This window comes from Myxocyprinus asiaticus, chromosome 12 (assembly GCF_019703515.2).
Source record: "Myxocyprinus asiaticus isolate MX2 ecotype Aquarium Trade chromosome 12, UBuf_Myxa_2, whole genome shotgun sequence".
NCBI classification, from domain to species: domain Eukaryota; kingdom Metazoa; phylum Chordata; class Actinopteri; order Cypriniformes; family Catostomidae; genus Myxocyprinus; species Myxocyprinus asiaticus.
The window spans coordinates 41,864,149-41,888,749 of record NC_059355.1 but is presented as its reverse complement, the minus strand read 5'-3'; the positions used below and the strand labels follow the sequence as shown (position 1 = coordinate 41,888,749).

Here is a 24,601-nt window from a genome sequence, read left to right as displayed (position 1 = left end):
GTGAAGTTCACCCAAATTCTTGAATCAATTTTGCTTGACAATCATAAGGCTGCGGTTCTCTCGGTTGGTTGTGCATCTTTTTCTTCCACACTTTTTCCTTCCACTCAACTTTCTGTTAACATGCTTGGATACAGCACTCTGTGAACAGCCAGCTTCTTTGGCAATGAATGTTTGTGGCTTACCCTCCTTGTGAAGGGTGTCAATGATTGTCTTCTGGACAACTGTCAGATCAGCAGTCTTCCCCATGATTGTGTAGCCTAGTGAACCAAACTGAGAGACCATTTTGAAGGCTCAGGAAACCTTTGCAGGTGTTTTGAGTTGATTAGCTGATTGGCATGTCACCATATTCTAATTTTTTGAGATAGTGAATTGGTGGGTTTTTGTTAAATGTGAGCCAAAATCATCACAATTAAAAGAACCAAAGACTTAAACTACTTCAGTCTGTGTGCATTGAATTTATTTAATTCACGAGTTTCACAATTTGAGTTGAATTACTGAAATAAATGAACTTTTCCATGACATTCTAATTTATTGAGATGCACCTGTAGGTCTGACTATGCAAGACTGTAGTTTGAAGTAATAACTTTTCTTTGCATGATACATTGACTGCATTTATCCGATAGCCTATGTCAGCGTTAGCTAGCTAGCCAGCTTTATCAATAGCTGTTAGCTAAATTTGGTGAATGATGACAGTAGCTGTTTATAAAATAGACTGTACATTATAAATATGTTGACAATTCAGTATTGATGTGATTCCATCACAACTGTCATTTTGATATATCGATGCGCTATTGTTTTATAATAATAGAATGTATATATTTTCTGCATAACAAAGTTACGTTACACTAATGAATGGGTCTTTTTGCATTATCTTGAACATTGTCTAGCATTCATTTCATGTGTTATTGTAGTTTACCTTGCTGAATGATTACAGATTAACATTGTTTATGACAGTTACTGTGCAGGCAAGATCAAGTTAGCTAAAATTACACAGATCAATCCTTATGGCACTATATTTCACATGCTTTGCAGTTATGTAAGCTTACCTGTCCAATAAGAAGAACGCCAATTCAGGGTCGGTTTTGATCCCCAAAACCTAACGAAGTTCCCTCCAGGAATCAAATGCCCTGCCGATGTTCACTCTAGTTTTCGCTCGACCACGATCACGTTCCCGCTTAGCCAGATGGGATTCAGTCGGTAAATGTTTCTTTCTTTTTTTTTTGGCTTACTCGGAGTTTGTGTAGGAGTTGGTGTTGTGCTGGGAGCCGGACGTTTGCTGGATTCCATCTCTAAGATAATGTTACCTAGTGTTGCAGTTTGTTGTCGCTGTTGAATAGCGGAAGAGACGCACTGAGGCAAGGCTCTCGGGAGCGCACATAAACATCACATCCTTTGGATTTTCCCGGCAAAAGCGACCCGCTCCCTTCGCATGAAAATCAGTCTACAGGCTTTAATAGGCAACCTAGGAAGTTTTTAAGTTGCGTTACAAGCCGTTCACACACTGGCAAAAAAAAGGTGAATATTACATGAAAATTGTTACATATTGCACCTTGAAAAAAATAAGGATTTTTTTTTTTTTTTCAAAACAACATTCTGTTGTTATTTCTTTTCACACAAATTATGTTGCTCCATCAATATTCAATAAAAATAAATGCATTTCTTGAATCTTTATACACTTTGTGACCAGAAAAAAAGCTAATTTTCCTTAAGGTGAGCCTTTAGCCCCGTTGTACCCTATAAGTCAACTTCAAACAGCATTTGCAACCAATTCTACTTTGATAATGTAACATATTTCATATTTTTGTTATTAAAAAAAAAAAAATTAAGACAGCATTTCCAGGATTATTCATCAGGAATTGGTTAATCATGAAAAGTGCCCTAAATGACAGTTTAAAGTAATTTCAGAGGTTGAGCAAGTTCCATTTTGATGTCATTTTGAGGAACATTTTGTCTTAGGAATAATGTGTGCTATTGGATTGGATTGAAGAAAATAAATAGGGTCAATTTTGATTTCATGTTGACTTTTGTAGCTCTATAATCTTACTGTATGTGAACAATTGTCTCATTTATTTATTTATTTATTTATTTATTTATTTTCTCCGAAAGAATTTTAGGGGTGACATCTGAAAAGTTGATAGTTAATGAAATGATAACTTAGAACACCATTAAAGGAATATTCCGGGTTCACTACAAGTTAAGCTCAATCGGCAGCAGTTTTTCCATCGACTACAAAAATTTATTTTGACTTGCCTCTCCTTTTCTTTTAAAAAAAAGCAAAAATCTAGGGAACAGTGAGACACTTACAATGGAAGTTAAATGGGCCGATCTGTAAACATTAAAATACTCACTGTTTCATAAGTATAGCCACAAGACATAAACAACATGCATGTAAACACGATTTTAGTGTAGTCAAATCGCTTGCTAAGCTTTTCTGTGTAAAGTTACAGACAATTTTACAACTTTGTTGCCATGACGATATAATGTCAACAAACCCTAAAATTACTGTAAAGATTATGATTTAAACAACTTTAAAGTTCAAATAATACATGAAGAATTAAGTAAGTGCTTTTATAAAATTATAAGCTTCAAATTTCTGCCTTTAAACCCTCCAGTAATTGGCCCTATTCACTTCCATTGTAAGTGCCTCACTGTAACCTGGATTTTTGCTTCTTTTTTTTCAAGAAAAGTATAGATGAGTTGAAATAAATTTATGTGGTAATCACCATTATTCCACACATGCTATCAATTGAGCTTCATTTGTTTTGAACCCGGAATATTCTTTTTAATCTCCTGAGCTATGAAAGAAAAATGAAATTTTCCTCTTGCTTTTATTTCCAAGCAGATTTTCTTGTGAATGTTAGACATTCTATACTGTAGATCTTCCACAAGTTTCCATGATTTCTCTCTATTTAGAGTGTTCAACAGATGTTGTTGTTTCTCTGGTACAACTGTGGTTGCAATGGAGTTTCTCTGAAAGTATTAATGAGGGTAGACAGTATGTGGAGTTTATGATTCAATTTATAAGCAATAGCTGTCTCATGCACTTGCTTATGTGCTTGCTTGTCTTTCACACATTTTTCCTTCGACAATAAGCTTGTTTTTCTCCTCTCACTAGACACTAACTTTCATTTTTTCTCTCTCTCGGAATCAATTTCATTGTTTTGCAGCTTGTTTGTGTCAGAGCAATGCTTTTTGCTTTCAGTGTCAGGTAAAACCGACTGCCAACATCACTTGATGGTTTGACTTAACACCACAAGAGCTGTTGTTCAATGGACTGTAGAGACCATTGTCTGAACTGATGGAATGGAAACATTTTTAAAAGGTATATCAGTGTTTTATGGAGGATTTTAAAAAAAGCATAGCTTTTACACAACACTGTTTTGTAATTAGAAAATTCTCTGTTCCAAAAACAAGTGTGCTGCTTATCTAGACAACATTTGATAAGAAAACATTAGACAAGATTGGCGAGGAAAATGTTAACTACAGTAAATGCACTTTTATTTCATTATGTACTGAAAAGTAAAAAGTTTACTGAAAAGAATATGAATGTTAACAGTTGAGGCTAAGTGAAAATAGACTACTTTAGTAATACAGTAAATGTATGTGCTATGTATTTTTATGTTTATTAGAATATTGCGTCGTTAAATTAGCATCATGCTAACGTCAAAATCTATTGGAATCAATCGTTAGTCGAGTTTCCTGTGTTTTTCATTGGAGGAGCACTATTTGTTTGGCATTAAATATTGCTGCCAAGTAAGAACGTTCCAAATTAGTCACTTATGAGGTTCATTACATTAAGGGGCAATATTTGCCCCCTGGATTTGATTTTCAGGGGCATCTTTTGCCTTTTATAAGGGCTTTTTTTTTTCTAACCATTTAAACACAAACTGTATCTCATCCACTTATGTCAAAAACATCAATGTAATCAATTCATTTATACAAAATCTCAAGAATGAGAAATTTAAGAGTTAAATCTGCATCAACTTGTATTATATGCTATAATATGTATAACTATGACTATAATAGAACATTAAGAACTATATGAGATGTTACAAAACTAAAGAATTCTTTATGAGGGCATTTTTTGCCACCTCATTTTGAATTTTGGGGGCATTTTTGGTGGCATTTATGCGCTGAGCCCTTCTTAATTTCTGACCCTGGGATTAACCTGTGTACACTTGCTCGCTAGGTAGGGGAAAATAGTAAAAAAACGAAATGGAAATTGGTAAATATTTCCTCAGTTAGGGAAAGCAATTCCACAGCTTTTGTGGTAGCTGTTGGGTATTCAGTCTGTTAACAGTGACCCGGAGGCATGTGAGGTTGACCTCAAAATGAACTACCCAAAATATCCCAAAATATTTTATTCAATCTGCAATATACTGTATGTTCCTTATCTGCTTTCTGGAAGCTAGTTTACACCACAAAAATAAATGTCCACAAACACCAAATTCCAATGTTTGATGGATTCTGATCTTGTAATTTTTTTTTCTATGTTAAAATGATTTCTCTTTTGCCAGCTTAGTAAGCAGAGTCAACTATAATTAATCCATTTGTAGGTTTATATCCTCATAAAAAAATGTAACTTTGCAGCGCTATCAAAACAATGACTAATTGACCAATGGTGGGAGTTTGGGAGTTTGGGACTGTCTTTTTTGGAATCCTCTGGAAAATGTTTGAAAACAGTAATTATTTTAGCAATTTTGGTTGGTGGCGTAAGTGCCGCAGAAATTACAGCGCTTTAACAGTTGACAATTTTGATTCCCAACATTGTAAGTACAACAGCCAAGTTTAGAATTTGTGAAATGTTGTTTCTTGGCCCTTGTTGGGGCAGCCTTATTAAACTGATGCTTTTCTGAACAATCCCTTAGTCTTTCATAGGTCAACCCATACTGCTAACAGGCTGTTTTTATTTTTGTTTGTTTGTTTTTTGTTTTGTTTTTGTTTTTAGTTAAGGCATTAACGCTCTTTAAAAATTGGGTGACATATGAAGCATTTTAAGTTTCGAGTCAATGTGCTAGATACTTTCATGCTTGCACAATCATTTCTGTGCCAGAAGGGTTCTGCAGGCTTACCCTTTACCTTTTCCTCCTTTAAACCTATTTTCTCAGCAACAGCAAATCAAAGCTTGACAGGTGCATGAACAATTACAGCTTACCAAAAAACCTTCTATCTGAAATCTATTTCAGGAGTTACTCATTTGCGTTCTGCAACTTATTGTGAAGAATGCAAGTATGAAAAAACAAGCATGTATATATGCAGGAGATTTCTCATACACTCTTTATTAGTTATTTGCTTGTTCAGATGTAGTATGTAGTAAGTTTTATAAAAAAAAATTAAAAAAAAAGCTGTTAAACAAAGTTCAAGCCCTTGAATTATGTGCTAACAAAAAATGCATACATGTTGAGTTTGGACTTCCAATCATGTTTACATTGCATTTTCACAATGTCGAAATTATGCTGCTACATGCAAATCAGCATTATTTATACGATTGCATGCCAGTGACCTATAAAGGATTCCACTGTCATTATTAAACCGTACCTCTACAAGTGGTTGATAAAATAACAGAAACAATATATTGATCTTAGGAACCTAACAAGACATGGGGCCAGCCTTTGCCTTTAGAACAGCTTTCTGCACAATCTTGAGTGGAATATTGCACCATTCTTCAAGTAGAAAAGCCTCCAGTTCTGTGGAGGTAGAAACCTATTTCTCACTCTGCATTCCAGAAAGTTCACAAAGTGACACATTGTGATTCACCACTCTTTTATTAACTGCTTGTATGAAAACGGTATCATCATGGAAATGGCATGATCATGAAGGGGCAGTGTTTGCATAAGATGCACCCAGGCCCGTAAAATGACCTTATTTCTTTGCATATTCCTTGCAGAGCAATCATAAGAGCAACCATTACTGCCCATAAGATGCCCATACCATTAGTGATCTCTCATTAACTGTGTTGAGGGTTAAAAATAATCATATCAACACAAATTACTTACTTTTTCAAAATTAATTTTTTATTATTTTCTACTTATTTAAAGATTTAGAGTGTATTTTTCTTCTAAAACCAAGCAGTTGTCAAACAGGTTTCTCATGACAATGAGATGGTAAAATTGTAAAATATCATACAACTTGTCTCATAACTTGAATGCATAGAGGCCAACCAATCAACAAACATAATTTAAAATTGGCACAATACAGGCATAACATTTTAGGAAAAAAGTAACATTGTTTGGTGTCATGATGAGACCGTGTTGGGTTTTCACGAACACTCTCCGTCTACCATTAGTCAAACAAAAAAGTTAGTTCCACCTCAAAATCACGCTATTGGTTGAGCCCATGTTGCTATGTTTTGAGCAATGTTTTGATAGTGCCGCATGCAGAGCCACTCTGTTGACATTTTTACATAAACAACCTACGAATGGCACGTAAAATGAGATAGGAAAAAACAGTTTAACATTGAAAAGGTTATTTGCTGACGAATAGAACTGAAACCCTATTTCCCCCCTATAATGTAGTCGTGTGAGCCAACACAGTGTGTGACACCATGTTTACACTGCAAGCGACCAGCGCAGTGCGACAAAGATAGCGCACATTAAAATCAATGAAGCTTTATACACTCCAAGTTGCATAAAAAGGGAGAGAGAAAACTTCCACAGCAGAAAATACAATTTAGACTAAAAAAAAAAAAAAAAAAAAAAACCCCAATCCAAGCATAGTGCTTCTGTTCTGGAAGAGAGAGAGTCATGGGGCGCATTTACACACATACATTTTCTTTTGAAAATGCATTGATTTTGCTATGTTTATGACGCTCATCCACACTGGAATGGAGTTTTTCTCCACCAAAAATGGAGACTTTGAAAACTTTGAAAAAATATGAGGTCTCTAGTACCTCATACTTAGAAGACGATGTCAATAAACGGAAAATGTTTTTCTTTTTTTTATTTATTTTTTTTACCAAAAATGTATTAAAGGAATATTCTGGGTTCAGTACATGTTTAGCTCTATCAGCAGCATTTGTGGCATAATGTTGATGACCACAAAAAATAATTTCTTTAAACAAAGCAAAAATCTGGGTTACAGTCGCTCACAATGGAAGTGAATGGGGCCAATTCGTAAAAATTAAAATACTCACTGTTTCAAAAGTACAACCACAAGATTTAAATAATATGCACGTTAACATGACGTGCTTTTATACAATAAGAAGCTTCACATTTCTTCCTTTAAACCCTCTAATAATTGGCCGCATTCGCTTCCACTGTTAGCGCCGCACGTAATCTTGGTTTTTGATTTTTTTTAAAGAAAAGGAGGGGCGATTCAAATAAATTTGCGTGGCAATCAACATTATGCCACAAATGCTGTCGATCAAGCTTAACTTGTATTAAACCCAAAATATTCCTTTAATGTGGTCGTGGCCTTAGCCAGTTGATGGTGAGTAACTGAAAAAAAAAATAAAAAGCTCAAAAGTACCTTATGTGTTGCTTTTTTTAATGTGTTTTTAATTAATTTATTGGAGTAATGCAGTAATATAACATGCTTTTTTTTTTCTACATTCCCACAACACTTATTATCATACTTAGTAATTGGAAACAGGCGTTGGGGGTTCAAGGCATCCTTTTGCTTTTTCAAAATAGTAGTCATATAAGTTTGTATGGAAGAAAAAAAAGATGACTCATTAGATCATATTTCGATTCAGACAGTTTCGAATAGCAGCTTTTTAATACATTTCAGCTTCGTGAAACTATTGATGTAAAGTTTTAGTTGCCAGGTTTTTTTTTTTTTTTTTTTTTTTTTTTTACATTATTGTGCCTTTTTAACTGTCAAATGCAAATATATGTGAAGAGGGAATTTGAATGGAATTTAGACACAAAGACTTTATAAGCACAGCTATTTGGATTCTGCTCTAGAAAGTTTAGGAACTGAATATAAAGCTTGCAGGTGAGATTTTATTATGGTTTATTTAAAATATGTCTGTGAAGATATTTTTCAAAAAGGACAGATAATATACCACACTGCAAGGTCCCCCCAGGAGGTACGGGCACAAATAATTACTCATATTTTTCCTCTCATATTCTGCCAGGTTTTCATTTTCTTCTGCCAGAATTCTCAATCCTCTCTCGCTTGCGCTCCCCTGTCTATCTATTTTCCTCCCCCTTCCTCTCACTATATCTGAGCAAATATTCACTTTGTGCTAAAAAGAGAGTATCTGTGTTTGACAGCCCTCAGTTGTCACAGTATGCTATTATTATAGGAGTAATTTGCAGATTTTGTTTACACGAAAGATACAATTTTAGGGTGAATTCAGGGTCGTTTCAGTCGTAGTTTTGCATTCCATATAATAATTCTTCCTGCACAATTTTGTAATCATTTACTCACCCTCATGTTCTTCCAAACACTATTGACTTTCTGTATTTCACGGAACACAAAAGGAGAAGTTTATCTAAATGCCCCAGCTGCTCATCTGCATACATTGAAAGCTGATGGGAACCAGGAAAAGTACAAAATAGCACCATACTAGCTTCATAAAAGAAGACCATGTGAGTTGTGTACTTCATTCTAAGTCTTCTTTGGTCACAACTTTGATTGTATGGAAAATCACACAGGTTTGGAATGACCTGAGTGTGAGTAAATGATGAATGATTTTTCAGTTTTTAATGGCTATTCTCAGTTTTAAGATGTATATGAGCAACTTGACAGCCGGTTGTCGTTGGTTACTGGAATAAATCAGATCAACATTCCTCAGCGTAATTTTTCTGTGTCCCTGACAACCTTGTGATCAATGGGTCAAGATGGCCAACCTAGATGTTAATGCAAGAAGAGCCCTCATAATTTGTAATGATAAATTGTAAAGACAGGAACCAATTTGTGTGGGAAATCCATCCCCTATATCATCCTCATGCTTTTTGTGGCAAAGTGCCTGTCCTCACTGAAAAAAACAAAACAAATGTTAATTCAGATTAGATAGGATCTGTTTAACATAATGAAATTTAGGGGGACATAAAGTAAGGTCTGTCCCGGTGGCAATTTTTTACCACCGCGGTGGTTAAAGGCCAATCACCGCCGGTGAACGGTGTTATACGGTGGTTGAAGGGTGGGGGAGGGAGTGCGCACAAATTACGAAAAAAAAAAAATAATAATTGGACTATACAGCCAGCCTTATACATCTGTAACATGTTCACATCAAGGACTAAAAATATTCCAGATGTCAGAATCTGTTAATATTGTTAAACTCCGGGGCCTGGGTAGCTCAGCAAGTAAAGACGCTGACTACCACACCTGGAGTCGCAAGTTTGAATCCAGGGCGTGCTGAATGACTCCAGTCAGGCTTCCTAAGCGACCAATTGGCCCGGTTGCTAGGCTGGGTGGAGTCATGTTGGGTTAACCTCCCTCGTGGTCGCCACAAAGTGGTTCTCACTCTCGGTGGGGTGTGTGGTGAGTTGTGCGTGGATGCCGAGGAGAATAGCATGAAGCCTCCGCACACGCTAGGTCTCCGCAGTAACGCGATCAACAAGCCACGTGATAAGATGCGCGGACTGACGGTCTCAGACGCGGAGGCAACTGAGATTTGTCCTCCGCCACCCGGATTGAGGCAAATCACTACGCCACCACAAGGACTTAGAGCGCATTGGGAATTGGGTATTCCAAATTGGGGAGAAAAGGGGAGAATAAATAAATTGTTAAACTCCAATATTCAATATGACTAAATATCACTAAACAGCTGGACAATAATGAAATACTTCAGTCCTACCTTTGCTTGAAGCTTTTCAATTGTTAAATGCTTTTAATTTGTATGATGTTTCCAGCCGCACTGAATACACATCCAGAATGCGGTGTTAATCTCATCAATGAAATTCCACATCAACGAGTTGGTATTTGATTCCGTTTACAAAATGGGGATTATGAGGATAATTTTAACAATTCAACTTCAAACATTGTTGACAAAATATGATGAGAAACAAACAACACTGCAAGATATTACCAATGCACTGACAATTTTTTAGAAGAATGAAAAATCTTGTTGAATAAAACCTTGTTTATTCAGATGATTCAGTCTTAGTATTGTGAGGATATTTTTCGACTAATCTGTTTGTCGAGATATAAAAGTGCCAACCCCCAGTGAAGCGCTTATATAATAATCATCTATTTTCAAATGCATCATGTTGCCTATATATAAACAAGCCATCAACAGAATAAATATCTTATAACAACTTACATCTGCAATGAAGCGAATGCACAACGGAGCTTGAACAGCTGAACTTGTAGAGAGAGCATTGTGAGGATTGCCCGTGCGTGAACCCCGGTAAACTGAAGAGCTTTTTAATAACCTATTTTTAAACACGTCTTATATGTATAGCCTATATATGAGCATAATCAGCTACAGTATATCAATAATATTAATATTATAATATAACTTAAATCTGTGAATCAATGAAGGCAGCGAATAAACAATGGAGCTTGAGTTCTAGATAGAGCTCATTAACGGGTACGAGCCTTTTCTTTCATGTTGTTTGTTGACGTTATCACAAATAAACTTTCCATAATGAGTTTTGCATGAGTTTGTGAATGAATTTCGAACGGACGTGTAATTGATTCACCTAGTCGTGGTGTGCGTTTGGCTTGAGCTGCACGCTAAATGAATATCTTGTGAATACACTGTTATTACAATGTGCTCTGTAGTGCAAAATCTAAGTCAAAGTCTCTAAAAAATAGAAAACGTATACATCCCTATGGTGAATAATCCCCAACACAGTTACTAAAGATCTAATATTCTATTATACTCAATAAATGGCACCATTTCAGGAATTTATTTCAAGTTTTCGTAAGGTCTTTTATTTAAGTTTATATGTTAATGTCACATTCATAACCGCCGGTGGCACTTTACCACTGCGGTGGGGCAGTTGTCACGGTGAAGCTAGCAGCCCTATAGAAATTGGATGCTTAAAGAATACTTCACCCAAAAATAAAAAATACAATTTCAGTGTTTTCCTCACACAAATCTATCATATGTCTTCAGAAGACTTGGAATATAGCGCATGAGTCAAATATGGACCAATTTTATGATATTTATGACCACATTTTTACCAGTATGTACTTTTGGAATGTTATTTGGAACGTGAGGGTGAGAAAGTTATGACAGAATTTTTATTTTGGGGTGAACTATCTCTTTAAAATGATCTCAGATGTCTGTTGATTACTTAGCGAAAAACGAAAGTAGAATATCCAAAAGAAGACTTCTCTGTCTGTGCGTTATTTGTTTATATCTGGAGGGAAATGAGTAATAGTTGAAGAGAAATGATGCAGTAGCACTTGTTGAGTCTAAAGTTATTAATTCTATTCCCAATGCAATCAAATCTGTACGAAGAAAAAAGTTTCTGTGGAAGGCATTGAAGAGATGTGTGGTATTGTGTTTCTGGCTGCATCCTGTCCCAGAGGAAAAAGTTATTGCTCAGAGGTTGCTCTTGTCAAAGCTTAGAAGACTTAAAGGGATAGTTCACCCAAAAATAAAAATTCATTTACTCATCTTCAAGTTGATCCAACATGTATAACTTTCTTTCTCTTATGGAACACAAAAGGAAACATTTAGGCAGAATGACAGCCACAGTCACCATTCACTTTCATTGTATGGGATTTGTACATTTTTTACTGACCCCAGCAACACAAGAGTGTTGAAATCTTGACTCTAGTTGAGGAGGGGTTTATTTGACAAAACTTCCCTCCCCACCCATAACATCGTCTCTGCATACAATGGATGTGATCATATCTCTCAGTTTGAACAGGACAAGAGGAAATGAACACATTGGAGGGCGGACTCCAGAACATGCAGCTACATGCTAGATGGTTATTTGAAAGTTTATATAATTATTGATCTATTAATTTACATTTTACATACTTGTTGTAGTTTTTCTCCTCTTGTAACTGTCTCAAAGTGCCTGAAGCTACAGTCATACCCCCATTCATAACACAATATTGCAGGAATAATATAAGAAATCACTGTGTAATAGACTTCCTGAAAACTCAATACTGCTTTTGTTTACTTATACAAAATGTAGCGAACCAAGAGGCAAAAGGTTCTATACAAGTCAGAATAAATTATTTTCATCTTTATAAAGAATGCAGTGTGCCATAAATTTACTTAGTAAAAATGTCATATTACATATCTGACATTTGTGTCCTGTTTTAGAGTGCAACAGTGGGGTTCTCAACCGTTCAAGCTGTTAAGTGATTATGTATGCGTCTGTTGCAGCCACAATCAGTTTGATTTCAAGTTTCTTTAAAACATAAAATAAAATACCTTTTCATCTTGGTTGCAGAAGTATTTTTCCTGTTCATTTTTTCAATAGGAATTTCACCATTTTCATGAGGGAATGAACAACAGTCCTATGACACATTGAGAATAACATAATAATAAACTATTCATTTAAAGTTGAAGACTGTAGGTATATAAAAAATACAGTATACACTGTTAGACCATACCAGGCTTTTTTACAGTAACATACTGGCAACACTGTTGCCGGCTGTAAAATCCTGCTTACAGTAAGCTACTGCAATGGCTGTTTACAGTTATTTACTGATTACTGTAATTGGTGGCTGAAGTATATTACTGTAAAAATTATTAAATTGTACAGTAACTAGCTGTAATTATCATACATAGCAAAAAAATATATATATTTAAAATATTTCATATTTAAAAATATATTTTATTGGTACATTGCAAATGCTTCATATACATACTGTATATATTCTTCCATATTGTGTTAGTACTACACAAATACTATTTGACTAGATAGATAGATAGATAGATAGAAATAGTTACAAAAATGAACAAATTAAAAACCAATTAAAAACATATGAATTCATGTAATCACTCATTAAACACACTGAAAACACATTTAACTTTACAGTTAACCATATAGTTAACCATATGTAACACTAAAGATAACAGTACATTAAAATAATGTAAACATTCCAGAAGCATTACAAACTGCAACTCCAGTAATACAAATGAAATGTTACTTTAATTATAAACAGCCATTAAAACACAATGTATGAACTCATCTAATAACACATTAGACATTTAGAAAATACATTTCAGGTAACTTAGTCAATATATTCAGCATAAAATCACAATATAAACATATTTAAGAAACAGGTAACATGACCATTCTACTCAATATAATAACACAAAAAAAGAAACATTCCATCAATATTTAAATATAATTAACATAGTTTTTGTGTAGTACTATCTACTACTACTTCTACATATTACTAGTGGTAACAATCAATAACAAAGTATATATACAACAGTCAACCAGAAAAATAATAAGGTGAAGTACCAAGGTAATAAACATGGATAATTTGATCTATGGCCTTTTTTACCTTGCTATGTTGGTACTTCACCAAGCCATTCACATCAGAAGTGCAGTGTGTCAGTCATTATAGGTCCAGGATGAGGAAAACACTGAAATAATAATAATGTTACCCAAATGACAATCTAAATACAACCTGAAGCACCTAAAGTAATCACATTGCACCCTCATATTGCCGATAGTCTTCTATATCTGGCTAAACACACTTGTCACATATTTATACAAGTATGAATACAATAACTTAAGACAAAGTTTTGTTAAAAATGTATACAGATTGAAGGAGAAGTTGTCGTCAGTCACCACGATCAAGTGCACATTGAAAAAAAAAAAAAATTTAATCAGTGTTAATGTTAAAGTCATGAAGTCATCACACCCAGTACTTCCCAAAATCTCCTTTAACTGTGTGGACGTTCACATAAGACACATTATTTTGTGCCCAAAACAGCAAGATGGAGCACAACGCAATAGTGAACACGTGGGTCTTGAGATGCCTTTTAAAACGTTGAACCACTTTCAACGTGACGCACAGTTTTAAAAACACAACACTCACGATGCAAGAAAAGAAAGCGTCCGCTGTGAACAGCCCAAAGTAAACTTTAATGACATCCTTTCAATAACATTAGAGTTTTCGTATTTCTCTATTAAAAAAAATTCTTGAATTATCCTGTTATTTGTGCTTGTTCTTACTTAATTTGATGTTTTCCACTCAAATTCTGTGGGACTCTGCTCCGCTCAAATGCAGCTTTCCTCAGACATCTGCACCGGGCGTCAGGACTTGTACCTGAGGTAAACTTCGCCTCCACCCATTGGGGGTGGAGGGAGGCAGAGATAGAGAGACAGAGCCAAGATTACAGTTCATTATCCTTACCAAATATACAGTTTATCTGACTACCAATACCAAACATTAGAATTTCTAATATTATAGAGGCAAGTTTCATGGTTTAATTTACCTGCAGTTGTCTCTGTGTCTACTCCATTATAAACTGAGCGTAACATTAGGCACTGACAACGCATTTCCCAGATAGAAGACCAACACTGAATCAACATTGAATCAATGTTAATGCATCAACCAAACTATCACTGAATCAGAATTGAAATTTAGCATTGATTTTTCATCAGGTTTGCACCCTGAAATATAGTTATTTCAACAATGAAAAATAGATCAAGATGGACATAAAATCAATATTTTTTCAACTTAAATTAAATCACTTATTTAACATCTAATCAACACTGAAACAATATCAAATCAATCTTGCTTTATGTACAGCAGGATTCTATGCCAATAAATCATGTCAATTTTGACTCCTTTCAATCATTGACCATGTAGGGATGCAATTAACATAGTTTTGAACCAAAAAGTCACTAACTCAAAGTAGATACAACGTCCTTCAATTTACATGCAAATGTATTTATTTATGCCTCCACACCATTTGAACAGGAAATAACATTACATTTGGGAAAAAAGAAAGGTTCTAAAAATGTTACTTCATGGAATCTAAAATGTATAGAGCTTAAAATAACTTATGTACAGATTATGATAAACTGCATGACAGTGACTTAAAACAATTAGATGGAATTGTTATTTCAGAATTCATAAAACAGAATGTAACTGCCAGAAGAGCCTGGAAAACCACGACAACATAACAAATGCAGCCTGCATCTGCAAAATGGAAGTAAATGCAAATGGAAACTCACCATCAAAGATAGAAACACCACAGTACTACAGACTGAAACATTACCACTGTTCAGGACTTTTCAGGAGCTTTTCAAGGACTGAAGCTTCTGATGTGAAAAGGATGGCCTTATATTCCTCATTAAATATTACTCCGATAAACTCAGGGGTTTCCACCACGAGTAATGCCCCCAAGCTGTTCAGGGGCATAACGGAGCCATTTTTGCACTGTCACAGCAAACAGGAAGTTAGAACTGCACAATGTTCTAAAACTTTTAACCGGTAGTAGTGTCTAATTGACAGAATATTTGGAAATGTGACTAATTATCACACTAATAAAGTGCAACTTGAAATTTGATAAAATGTTTATGTTGAAGTTAAAACCCGCTGAATTTAAATGTAAGATTATTTAATGACTTTTAATGTAGATATTTTCCTTTTAAGCACCTGCAGACACACTGGAGGACTGAATGGAAAAGCAAGGTGAATAGATTCAAATAGATTGTGAGTAAAAAAATGTAAAAAAAAAAAAGTAAAGGTGGATGTGGCAGCAGGGGCGTGGTCGAGCGCCCGTCCGGAGAGAGAGAGCGGTAAGGGCGCTTACACCTGAGCTAAATTATGTCTAACACCCGTCTCTAATTCCAGTGAGCTTGAGGAGAGCGGCATATAAACAGCCATGCCACTGCCAAAAGAGCGAGAGAGTCTGACACGAGAGAGCCTACATTGATCGTGGAGGCTGATTTGTTTATGTTTATGAAGCTAATGTGTTTACCTATGTGAAGCTAATGAGTTGAGTGCCTACGTGCCCCTGAGACCGAGTTTGTGAAGCTGTAAAGCATTGAAGTGGCCGATTAAAAGCCTTACCTGAGTCTGGAAAAATCCGCTTTCCTGTGTCCTCCTTCCCTTCTGCTTGTGGAGTCATTACAGTGGATAATTACCTAGAATTAAAATGGTAAAATAAGAAATCACCTAGTAAATAGGCTAACGTATTCTCTCAAATATTTCCACTGTACTGTTATTACCACTAAATCTGTTATTACCCGATTACAACTATTTCAGGTGGTTTTACCACTATTGCTGTAATTTCCACCATTACTGCTGGCCGCTGTATTCTAACTCTATCTGGAGGGCTGATACAAAAGGTCTCAAGCCTCCCAAGCCATCCAGGGACTTACTTAGGTCCTATTGACTTTGGAGCACTTTAAATAGACTGAGTGTCCCTGGCAACTTAACCCCCTAATAGGACTTGGATTCACGTCCCTAGCTATAACAGTTCTTTAGACATGGCACTTGGTATGGGGCCCAAACAGTGTGTTGGTGGCACTAGAAGGAAGGTCATAGGGTCACCAGAATTGACAGGATTAACCCTGTATGCAACATTAAAGTTGACACAACTTTGCAATCCACCAAATAGATTTTGAGATATACCACTCTGGACCTAACTGCTGACAGACTGACATGGTGACATATAGGGTCCAGTTTCCCAGCAGACCAAAAATTGTTGCAATTAAAATTTATGTGATGGGAAATATTTTAAGAAATAGCCAAAACTGAAATCACACTGTAATTGCCCTTTTAACATTTTTCTCCATTTCTCTACTGACAGTAACTTACCAAACATGCACATCTTGAGCCTTGTGTCTCTGAATGCCGTTTTTCGTTTATGCTCATCTTTCAGTTTCTTCCTTGCCCAGTTAATCTGAGAGGCCAGCTCGTTGGTTAGAGTACAGGCCAGCATCCTTCTAATACGCACATCAACTGATGCTCCTCCCACAATAGCAAAATGGTCAACCTAGAAGGGTTTTGGGGGACATATTTGCACAGAACATGGATAGGTTACAAAAAATGCCATGTGGCTACATGGGAACATATTTTTCCTGCTAGACAACATTGAAAAACAATATTTGCCTAGTAGATATGTGTGTGTTGAATGTAAAACTTGCTTTTCTAAAAAAAAAAAAAAAGAAAGATTTAAATTACCATCACACGTCCGGCATCTTCACTCTGAAGAATCCGCTCAGCTTCTTCTAACTCAGTCAAGTCTTTTAGAGGGAGTGAGAGAGGTAATGGGGAGAGATTGGTAGCTGCCGTCTTATGAAACCCTGGATCTCTTGATGGAGTTCTTTCACTTTGGACACTAGTTCAGCCAGTGTTTCGGCCAGTTTAGAATAAGCAATGTCTTGAAAGGGAAAGCAGTTTGAAAAAAAGGAACACTATGTCAACAACTGCTATGATACACAGCCTTAAGTTTTCATAACCCTTAGTGCAGTGTTTCTTAACTCCAGTCCTCAGGCCCCCCTCCCAGAATGTTTTAGATATCTCCCTATTTAACACACTAACAAGCTGATCAGGTGTTTTAATTAGTGAGACATCTCATTTTCTGGGGGGGGGGTGCTGAGAACTGGTGTTAAGAAACACTGCCTTAGTGCATTCTACTTTTTACTGTTGCAGCTTAATTTAAAAAACAACAACAAAAAATCTTACTTCCCTTTACAAAAAAACAGATTGTATTAACTTTCAGATGTTATGATATATATTTTGTAAATTCCTTAATTACTTGCCTTTTATTTTCTGCCTTGATTTAGGAGATTCCATTCTCTGACCTTTAATTAAAAAGCAAAGAAAAATTAAATAATATTCAACACCTGTCGCAGGTACCAATTGGCAGAAATTCATTCTTACCATATGTGAGCGAACCTAGGAACTGTCCCTCTGATGGGCCTACAAAAAGGGAAAAATGAAGGGAAAAAACATTGCCATTAGGTTTTTTTTTTTTTTATCATGTTTTGAATCAAACATTTGTTGTAATTTTGGTGACGTATTGACTCAAGGTGTGTCAAAGATGTACTGTAATACAAAAGAAACTAAAACATAAAATTGGTCACATAACATAAAAATTACATAAAATCAGACAATGCAAGGTTTTCCCTGTTTATCAAACACAAAATAGGGGTGGAGCTAAATCCAAATACAGTAGATAGCAAAGCATAGATAATGCCAATAATAACAAGGTGTGGTTATTGACACCTCACACCTCCTGTTGCCAGACAACTGCATGACTATATAAAAAAATAATGAAGCGGAAGTACATCAACAGTGTCTGTGAAAAAAGTCTGTATATGTTCTTTTTAACTTACCATTAAAGGCACTCTGGCTTTCATACAGTGGATCTAAATATAACAACAAATAATGGTTTTAGAATATGCTGCTTGTGTATGTGTATTCAACATTGTCTTTGCAAGTGATTATTACCATTATATATACTGTAGTGTTCTCCCATGCTGTGTGAAGGTGCTACTGAAAAGAAGCACACAGAGCTGATAACAAGAACACAAGTACTTTGGAAAAAGTAATATATAATTTTATTTTACAAAAGGCATGAGAGCTGGTTAATTAAGAAAAATTAAAAACTCTGCGGTGGTAAGACCATTAGAAGCTGTTGTTTTTAAACAAGAAGTGGTTGTTGCAATAGCAGCTTACACAATGTGTGTATAATGATCATCATGTTTCACAAATGGTAAAATACCATGTAAACTTTATATATTTCACGTATGCTGCAGCTGCAATAGCTTGTAACGCTACTCATAGCTTGATGGCTAACTTAGATTTGTCCAACGTTATTTTCTGCATATTGCGATCCTTGGTGGCTATTTGTTGCCATGCTGCACCTGACATTCATTTTTAGAGTTACAGATCATAATGTAGCTCTAAAATGACAGTTACTTTCCAAATTAGCAAGTAACTATTTTTACTTTTCTGATATACAGTTGGCCAGTGTGGAAATGGCAACGGCAGCATTTACCAGTGCTTCCTACAGGCAATGACAATCTGATTAAGTGTCAACCTGAATCCATGTAACACTTAACATAAAAATCTTATTACACTGATATACATACCATTTCTTCCATCTTGTGGCATCTCATTGAAGGGCCTGCAATCAACTTGCTCATCTGCTAAAAGGAAAAATATCAAGTGACATGAGGTGAAGTAATAATGAAGTATTTATCTGCATTATTGCTTATAATATTTGTATAAACAAGTCAAATTGATCTATAAAGCATATTTAAAATCAACAACAGTTGACCAAAGTGCTGTACAATCAAATAGCAGAAACCAGATTCCAATAAATGTAATTAACTCCAGTTTGAACAAAAGTAGCGATCTATACACCGCTTCCCCAAGCACCAAGGTAAACAAACGTCTTCTTCTGTTGCTGCGCTTGCCAACTAGCGGCGACACAGACACCAACACACTGAACACAGAATTATAAATCCAAACAGACGCAGAGGCTACGGGCCTGCGGCGTAGGTCCAACGCAGAAGTATCAGCTGTTATGCCTCCTCTCCATCTGTCCTCCTTTGTCTGTTTCGCGCTTAGAGTGCCGCATTCAAGAGCACTGGAAAATTGAAAAATTTCTTCCCAGCATAGAGCCTTAAAGTGGTTCTAATGAATTCCCGCTCAATTTACTTGAGTGACAAACATCTGTTTACTGTGAAACAGCAACGAGAAACACAGTTATAAATCACATAAATAATAAAACAACAAACATGGGTGTTAATTAATTACAATTAACTGACCCATCCACATTTTTCACGAATTTCCATTGCCACCTTAACTAGCTGCGGAGGCCAACTGGTCATTAAATCTGTTTATCGTTTGAACAGAAACAAGTAATACACTCCTATTTAAATTAATCACCAAAATGGGTGTAAATTTAGGCCAATTAAGTTGTCTACCATAATTTTGGCGAATTTTAACGGACAAATTACCTCAGAAAATACTTCAGACAACATTTTAATTAATGCTTACCTGGAGAGTGAGCCAGTTGAATCTGTGGCTCTACCATTGGAGAAATCGTAACTGTCAACTTGGATCACGTGTGCCTTGTTAACCAATCACAATGTAGCCCTGAATCATTCTCAGAGATGTAAGACAATCAACCAAAAATCAATATTGATTCAATGTTTGTCTTTTCAACACTGAAAAGCAATGAATTATCAACATTGATTCAATATTATTTTAGCATTGAATATTCAACCTCAACCAAAATGATGATTCTGATGGAATTTCAACAATTGAATCAATGTCACCTTGCTATCTGAGCTTTTATCTATAGATCAAACAGAGTCTGCCTATGTCTCCCCAATTTGGAATATCTAGTTTCAAATGCACTCTAAGTCCTCATGGTGGCGTAGTGACTCGCCTCAATCCGGGTGGTGGAGGACGAATCTCAGTTGCCTCTGCGCCTGAGACCGTCAATCCGCGCATCTTATCACGTGGCTTGTTGATCGCGTTACCGCAGAGACGTAGCACGTGTGGAGGCTTCATGCTATTCTCCGCGGCATCCACGCACAACTCACCACACACCCCACCCAGACCGAGAACCACGTTATAGTGATCACGAGGAGGTTACCCCATGTGACTCAACCCTCCCTAGCAACTGGGCCAATTTGGTTGCTTAGGAGACCTGGCTGGAGTCACTCAGCACACCCTGGATTCGAACTCGCGACTCCAGGGGTGATAGTCAGTGTCTTTACTCGCTGAGCTACCCAGGCCCCCTGCCTATGTCTGTGTTAATGCAAGTAATTACCAGGATTTATGAATAAAAAATAAAAAAAGAATATGAGCACAGAAAGAGGTAAACCCCTCAGGAAAAGACGTTGTGGGATTCCCGCTGATATACATCTACTGTAATATGCTGTATTTAGTTTCAGTTTGTTACTGTATTAATTTAATAAAAAGTAATTTACTGTTATTAATGAGTGACGTCACAGAAATTACCCATGATGCAATGCATATTACAGTTAAATACTGTATGATTATATTATAGTAATTTACTGGTAATTTTACAGTTAATTACCCTATAAACTACAGTAAGGGTTAACAGTGTATGTTTTATATATATATATATATATATATATATATATATATATATATATATATATATATATATATATATATACTGTTTATACATACATACATACAAATATACACTCACCGGCCACTTTATTAGGTACACCTGTACATCTACTTATTCATGTGATTATATAATCAGCCAATCGTGTGGCAGCAGTGTAATGTATAAAATCATGCAGATATTGGTCAGGATCTTCAGTTAATGCTCACATCAACCATCAGAATGGGGAAAAAATTTGATTTCAGTGATTTCGACCATTGCATGATTGTCGGTGCCTGACGGGCTGGTTTGAGTATTTCTGTAACTGCTGATCTCCTGGGATTTTTCATGCACAAAAGTCCCTAGAGTGTAAAGAGAGTGGTGCGAAAAACAAAAAACATCCAGCGAGGGGCAGTTCTGTGGGTGAAAATGGCTTGTTAATGACAGAGTTCAGAGGAGAATGGACAGACTGGTCCAAGCTGACAGGACGGTGATAGTAACCCAAATAACCATACGTTACAACAGTTCTATGCAGAAAAGCATTTCTGACCATACAACACATCGAACATTGAGGCAGATGGGCTACAGCAGCAGAAGATCCCTCCGGGTACCACTACTTTCAGCTTAGATCAGGAAAGTGAGGCTGCAGTAGGCACAGGCTCACCAAAACTGGACAGTAGATGATTGGAAAAACATCGCCTGGTCTGACAAATCTGGATATATATAGATCTGGACACAAATGGTAGACCCACTGCAGTCTCAGTTTCTGTTCTTGGCTGACAGAAGTGGAACCCAACGTGGTCTTCTGCTGTTGTAGCCCATCCTCCTCAAGGTTCGACATGTTGTACATTCTGAGATTCTACTCTGCTCACTACAAATGTACAGAGGGGTTATCTGAGTTTCCAGAGCCTTTCTGTCAGCTCAAACCAGTCTGGCCATTCTCCGTTGACCTCTCTCATCAACAAGGTGTTTTTGTCCACAGAACTGCCACTCACTGATTGTTTTTTGTTTTTCGCACCATTCTCTATACGCTCTAGAGACTGTTTTTCATTAAAATCCCAGGAGATCAGCAGTTACAGAAATACTCAAACCAGCCCATCTGGCACCAACAATCATGCCATGGTCTAAATCACTGAAATCACATTTTTCCCCATTCTGATGGTTGATGTGAACATTACCCGAAGCTCCTGACCCATATCTGCATGATTTTATACATTACACTGCTGCCACAAGATTGGCTGATTAGATAATCGCATGAATATGTAGATGTACAGGTGTACCTAATAAAGTGGCCGGTGAGTGTATAAGTAGTTTGACAGTGTAGGGAGACCAGTTCAACTGTCATTTACAGTGCTTCATGGGAGCAAGCGGTCATTGCCGCTATTCTCTTCTTGGTGGATCTTTTCCCTTCGGGATCTTGGCTATTGTAGTTCTTTGCCATAAATTCCACTATTAAACTTTTTATTTTTTTATTTTTTTTTTTTTAAATGAAGTTGAAATAATGCAGACTGATGTATTCAGTAGAAGCATATATCATTGATAAACAACCTCCGAGCTCACAGTAGATCAGTCTTTAAAGGTTTATAAGTTATCATTAAAAATCAATCCAAAGGAAAACTCCACCAATCAGAGAACTCGCTATTACTATGAAAGCAGAAGTTGTGGCAAAAGAGCTCAGCAGTGACCACTCACATGAAGCACTGCGAATCATCTACTACTTATCAAACTACTTATATTTTTGTTTATTTTTTAAAATGTTGCAATATTTGTTAAATATGTTGTTTTTATACTATATATACTATAATCAATGACTATAAGACAACAATTTTTATTTTATTTTATTTTACCAATGTTTTTTTATTATATTATGTAATTCTCAGTGCTTCGAGGAGTTCATTCCCTCACAAAATAATTCTAAGTACTCAGTCTTGTACCTTTGACTTTTTTATTTCATATAAATGTTTTATTCAAATCAAAGTTTGAAATAATATGATTCATCTCAGAGTTGGTTTGATTCTCTTTATGAATGATTATTATTTTTTTAATCCCTTTGGAGAAAATGAATGGGAAAAATACCTCCAGAACCAAGGCAGCTGAAAAAAGATGACCTCCATTCTATTATTCTTTCACCATAATGTGTTTTGGGTCTGTTGGTAAAATAATTTCCTCATAGATTTGTGTGAAATTTATATAACAGGGCTTTTTGATTACCAAATCTGAAGAATACCCTTCTACTCTTCTATAAAGATCTTGGGAAATGTAAAATGTTGAAATAGACATAAATCAGCTTGAAACAGAATGTTCTGAACAAAAGCACAGAAATCCAAATTCCCTTTTTTTCAGCCTCCTAAATAAATAAAGTTTCAAAGTGTGTGGAACAACATCCAGTTCACTTGAACTCTCAGTAAAAGTACTCAGTGCTTAGAACAGGTAGTTTTTTTTTTTTACTCGACAAAGTACCATAAGATGGAAGTTGATAATAACAGAGAGCCGTGTTTTGTCTTGCCAGCTAATTAGATGCAAATAGCTATTTGATTTATTATTTCCTTACTTGCCTTGTTTCACTGTACAAGTGGAACGCATCAAGATACGTTAGAAGAATGGGTCAAAGATTAGCTGTCTTGAACATATGGTTCTTTTTTTATAGAGGAAGCTTTTAAACTCTGTATCCATTAAGTTTGTGTATAATGTGCCTCACTTCTCAAGTTTAACTTTAAAGTGAAAAATAAGTGCAATTCAAGTCTCAGATATAAGGTCTTTCCTTATTGATCTTTTGGGTCATTGGTTTTAAAGAAGATATTTCATCAAACAATTGAACTTAAGGTCTTACAACCGATTTGGGTCTTGAGGCAAGAATGTATCCAAACCTGCTGGTCTTTGCATGTCTCTCAGAATGTTTGCTGGTGTTAGAAGGTCAGGCAAGGAGACCAGCTGGCTAACCAGTTAACTGAGCACAAGTTTAATTAGGTTGGGAGACAAAGTAGATGAGCTGAAGATGAACTCTAGGGAGATTAGCTAGACCAACTTAAACCAGCCAAGAACAGCAAATCTGCTTAGGCTGTTATACATTTGTTTATTTGTTTTTCAGCAGGGATTTTATGGTTGTTGGGCACTGACTGAGGTCTAATGTTTGGTGAGTATTTGGTTTGCATATGTGTGTGCATGCGTGCGTGTGTGTTCTAGATTCATTAAAGTGTAGGCAAAACACAGTTAATCCTAGTACACATTCCAAAGGAAGTGGGTGGAGACAGCGAGATAGGTTGTAATTCATGCTGAAAGGTATCAATTAATGAGTCCTGTTCTATCTCACTGAACAACACCAATGAACACATTTCCTGTTACACATTTTGTTTTTTTTTACTCTAATGAAGATTGCATAACCTTCAAAAAGTCAAATGAAAGTTTTTAAGGCACTTCAACTACTTATTTTAATTTTATTTATTTTTATTTTATCTGCATTCCATTTTTATCTACTGGGTGTTACAAAGGGGTTGCTTCAGTATGTGGTTGCTATATTGTTCTGGATGGTTGCTAGGTGGTTGGATACTGACCAAAATCAAAACAGGCCAAGACAAATGTCTTGCTTAGCAAGAAAGCCCCACTAAATATAATTTGTCTAAATAAATATAAATATTTTGCTAACATTTTACAATAAGGTTCCATTTGTTA

The 24,601-nt window shown here is 35.9% G+C and overlaps 1 protein-coding gene and 2 long non-coding RNA genes across 6 annotated transcripts in view; 1 reads left to right on the top strand and 2 right to left on the bottom strand.

Moving 5' to 3' along the window:
* Positions 1 to 24,601, top strand: part of LOC127449420 (receptor-type tyrosine-protein phosphatase gamma-like) — a 153,812-nt gene that overhangs the window by 44,535 nt on the left and 84,676 nt on the right. The window lies entirely within an intron of this gene.
* LOC127449441 (uncharacterized) lies at positions 12,681 to 17,212 on the bottom strand. 3 transcript variants are annotated; one of them, XR_007898747.1, is made up of 4 exons: positions 17,017 to 17,212; positions 16,651 to 16,828; positions 14,052 to 15,974; positions 12,681 to 13,937 (listed from the first exon to the last, which is right to left on the bottom strand). It is a non-coding gene; the product is annotated as an uncharacterized LOC127449441 (long non-coding RNA). The 3 variants fall into 3 exon arrangements; XR_007898746.1 differs by having other exon boundaries at positions 12,681 to 13,604; XR_007898745.1 differs by having other exon boundaries at positions 12,681 to 15,974.
* LOC127449443 (uncharacterized) lies at positions 17,595 to 19,251 on the bottom strand. Its single transcript, XR_007898748.1, has 5 exons — positions 18,933 to 19,251; positions 18,289 to 18,333; positions 18,174 to 18,206; positions 17,719 to 17,757; positions 17,595 to 17,639 (listed from the first exon to the last, which is right to left on the bottom strand). It is a non-coding gene; the product is annotated as an uncharacterized LOC127449443 (long non-coding RNA).